The sequence below is a fragment of the Herpailurus yagouaroundi genome, unplaced genomic scaffold (assembly GCF_014898765.1).
Source record: "Herpailurus yagouaroundi ecotype Mexico unplaced genomic scaffold, PumYag 67755, whole genome shotgun sequence".
Lineage (NCBI taxonomy): Eukaryota > Metazoa > Chordata > Mammalia > Carnivora > Felidae > Herpailurus > Herpailurus yagouaroundi.
This window is the reverse complement of record NW_024420550.1, coordinates 2,822-7,168: the sequence shown is the minus strand read 5'-3', so window position 1 is coordinate 7,168 and position 4,347 is coordinate 2,822. Positions and strand designations below refer to the sequence as shown.

The 4,347-nt window shown below is 47.6% G+C and overlaps 1 pseudogene; it reads right to left on the bottom strand.

The window, feature by feature from the left end:
- Positions 1-3,502: 3,502 nt before the first annotated feature.
- Positions 3,503-4,130, bottom strand: LOC121025875 (coiled-coil domain-containing protein 71L-like; annotated as a pseudogene).
- Positions 4,131-4,347: the final 217 nt, after the last annotated feature.

Below are 4,347 nucleotides of genomic sequence, written 5' to 3'. Positions count from 1 at the left end.
ATACATACATACATACATACATACATACATACATACATACATACATATAAACATAAAAATGTATCGTGTGATGGTTAATTCCACGTTTTAACTGGGCTAAGCCACAAGATACCCAGATGTATAGCTAAACATTATTTCTAGTGAGTCTGTGAGGACATTTCTTAGTACAAATAAGATCTGTATATCAGTAGACTAAGCAAGACACATTGCCTCCCAACCACAGGGTGGCCTCAACTAATCGATTGAAGACCTGAATAGAACAAAAGGCGGAGTAAGAGAGAATCCACTGTGTCTATGTGACTGTCTTCAAGCTGCGATATTGGTCTCCTGACTTCAGGCTCAGACTTGGAATGGAACATACATCATCAGCTCTCCTGATTCTTAGGCTTTGGGAGTCTGCCTGGAACTAAACTACTGGATTTCCTGGGTGTGCCCTTCTCAGCCTCTGTAATCCTGTGAACCAATTCCCATTGATACTGAGTCTCTGGAGAACCCTAATTAGGACCTATATGTAACTTCATCCGTTATGTCTTTTTGCCCTCAGATCAAGTTCCTGCACTTCTCCTACAGACTGTGTTTCCTGGTTCCTTGCCAACTGGCTTCCAGAGGGGTTTGACCAGTGGGTGTTTGATGGGATAAAGGGAGGAAGGTATAAGCCCAGAGGTTTTCCTCTCTCCTGCTCCACTTCCTACCAGTGATTTTATCTCCTCCAAATTCTAGCTTCATTCCAAGAGCCTCTTCTCCCATGTTCTCAGTTCCTGCTATATATGGTTCTGACTTTCTCAAGCTCTGGGGGTGGAAACAGCTTTCTGATGATACGAATTCCTGATTACTTCGCCATCCTTTGTTTGGCTTCTGGGATTTCCCATCACGTGTGTAACTGTTTAAATACCTATAGTGACCCACCGGCTGGCTGGACCTGACTGAAACAGTATACAGATAGAAGTTCGGGAATATATCGGAAGGTGAGGAGAGAGAAGACAGGTGGCTTAAGCGATCTATATGTCAACTTCACATAGGAGGTCAGTAGACAGTGCTTAAAACTGACAAATCAATAAGCAGCAGTATACTATACTACTTATCTTCATGAAGATTCCCAACTAAAGAATATAAACCTGGAACAGTTAAAAGTGTTGCCTCAAATAATGGAGACGGTAAAGAGACCTGTGGTTGCCAGGAACTCAGGGGGAAAGGGAGAGATGAATAATAGATGAAGCACAGGGAATATTTACGGCAGTGAAACATCTTGTAAGACAGTGAAATGCTTTGAATCATGGCATTGTGCGTTTGTCAAAACTCACCAAACTGCACACCACAGTGAATGCTAAGGTAAACTTCGGTCTTCAGTTAATAATAGTTTTCATATGGGCTCATCCGTTGTAACAAATGCACTACACTGACACAAGAAGTTTACAGTAGGGAAAACTATGTTTTGGGGGGTAGGAGGGAGAACAGGGGAACTCTGCACATTCCAGTATTTTTCTGTAAACCAGCTTTTTAAAAGCTGTTTTAGAAAATAAACTCCCTCAATGAAAGGGAGGCAGAGAGACAGAAGAGGAGGGAAGGAAAGAGGGAGAAAGTCTTGGAGGAAACTTAAGTGTGGATTACTAAGTGAAGGGATCCAATACGAAAAAGCCATTTGCTTTACGTTTCCAACTATGATAACGTTCTGGAAAAACAAAACAAAAGAAAACAAAAGAAAACAAAACAAGGACAAGGACGAGGACAACAACAACAACAACAACAACAACAACAACACACCTTCAGAGACTGTAAAAAGACCAGTGGCTATTAGGGTGTAGGGGGAGAGAGGAAGTGGTAATAGGCGGAGCACAGGGCACTTTAGGGTGGTGTAACTATCCTGTATGATACTGCAATAGTAGATACATACCTTTATACATTTCTCAAAAGTTATGAATCTATATAACACAAAATGAACCCTAACTGTTAGTAAATGATAATGTGTCTAATGATAAAGTGTCAGTCAAGAATGGCTCATCCACCACTTATAATTAATGTATCCACATTAGTGCAAGGTACTATAGAAACTACTGGGGGTGAGGAACCTCTATTTTTTGTGCAATTTGTCTCTAAATCTAAAATTGTCCTAAAAAATGGTCTGTTTAAAAAAACCCTGATTAAAAAAAAAAGAAAAAAGGAAAGAAAGTGTTGCCTCTGGGGAAGAGGTGTTCATGGGGGAAACCAAGCTTTTGATTTTTTATTGCAAACCCTGATCTGCAATTTGGATGTTGTGGTTTTTTTTTTAACTATATGTATACAATACTTGGATTGATATTTCTCAAATAAAAAAACAATCTCTACACTTGCCAGTATAGATAACATGAAAAAGATCATATTAGCAAGTGTTGGCAAGGCTATCAAGTATTCAGAGCTCACAGGCACTACGCAGGCACTACGATGAATAACAAATATCACTAACATAAGTTTGAGTGAAAGAAGGTAGGTGTAGCACACAATATTCCATTTCTATATAGTCCAAAAACAAGCAAAGGTTGTATATTCTGTAAGAAGTCCGAAAAATTGCCGTCCCAAAGGAGAGATAGACCGTGACTGAAAGAGGCACAGGTGGTCCCTTGGGGTCCTGGTACCTTTTTTAATGAGTGCTGATTCCACAAGTATATTGAACTGCATTTCATCAACCTGTGCTCAGAATACATTTAATAATATATGTTCTTTTTTGCGTGCCTGGGTGGCTAGTCACTTAAGTGTCCAACTTTGGCTCAGGTCATGATCCCATGGTTTGTGAGATCGAGCCCCGCATCAGGTTCTGTGCTGACAGCTCAGAGCCTGGAGCCTGCTTGGATCCTGTGGCTCCCTATCTGGCCCTCCCCTGCTCACACGGTGTCTCTCTCTCAAAAATAAACAAACATGAAAAAAATAATATATGTCCTTTTGAATGAATACTATATTCAGTAATCTTATTTTAATCTGGGTGCAGACCCCTAAGTCACACCCTTTTTTCTCTACTGTCTCATCTAAACATTTAAAGAATATGTACTTTAAATCATCCTAGAAGATATATACACATACACATACACACAAAGAAAGAAAGAAATCTGCGGGAGGAGCCCGGAGGTGGGTGAATGGGAAAGAAACTCTAGCTCTATTACACAAGCATGGAACCAAAATCCTTTGGAGATGGTGGGGGTGGAATGGCTTCTTCGGACGACTTCAGAGCAATGAGGGAACAAGAGAGATCATGGATCTGCCCCTACAGTCCTGGAGACCTCTCAATCTGGGGTTAGGAAGAAAGGGGACCTCCCTTGCGGTCCAGGGGTCGCCTCTCTCCGCAGACCCCGTGCTGGGAGGCAGCAGAGGGCACAGCTTCCCCGGAGCCCCGGAGGCGCGGGCCGGGACCGTCTGGTGCTTCTTCGCTGGTAAAGTGCACTAGGGGATGCGGGCCCGGCTCTCCCTGGTTCATCCCTCCAGGCACAACCGGTCCTGGGGCTGGGAGGTCGCGCGGCTGTGGCCCGCATCTCACGCCCAGGCATTGGGACGCAGCGGAGTCTCACCACGGGTTCCAGGTTCACTCCCAGGACTTGGCGCGCTTGGCGCCGCGCTTCTGCCACGCTGCTCTCGACCCACACGTCGCCGACTACGCGGATGCTGGGCGAGGTGGTCAGCGTTGGGATGGCTGCCCTCCCACTCTCCTCCAGGGTGCGGCCCCCGGAGCTGGGCCCGGGGGCCGTGGCTTGCGGGGGCTGTTGTCCTCGCGGGACAGCGGCGGCGGGGGCGGCACCTTCCTCTGGCCGGCTGCGACCTTCTGGGCTCCGTGGCGCTTCCTCCTGGCAGCTCGCCGGCGCGTCTGGATGCGGGCCTCAGGGGGCTGGTGCCGGGGGTCCGGAACCTGGGCCAGGAGGGAGGAGTAGCCATAGACGTCCTTGCTGGACAGGATGCGGGGGTAGACTGGTGCTTGAGGCTGCAGAGGTAGCTCCAGAGCTCCGCGTCTGAGCTCATGAACTCCGTGCTGCCGGGCACGAATAGCTTGAAAGCGTCGATCAGCGCCTTGCTGCTGTTGGCCAGCGACAGTGGCGATGGTTGCCACCGCGTGTACACCACCTTCTCCTCAGGCGCCTCCAGCGTGGCCCTTACTGCAGCGCTAGAGGCTCCTCCTCAGGTGGACGGGGCCAGGGCCTCCCGGGGCCTGCGCCTCCGCCTCTTCATGCGGCTCAGGAGGTGAGGCCGCTAGGGGCCGCCCGCGCTTGCCAGGTCTCGCCGACGCCGCCAGGCCCTGATGAATTTCCTACCAGAAGCCAAATCAGGCAGCAGGCTGTTGAGAGTTACACCACAGTTGCTAGGAGACCAGGCGCTTTGTGAGGTCACAGT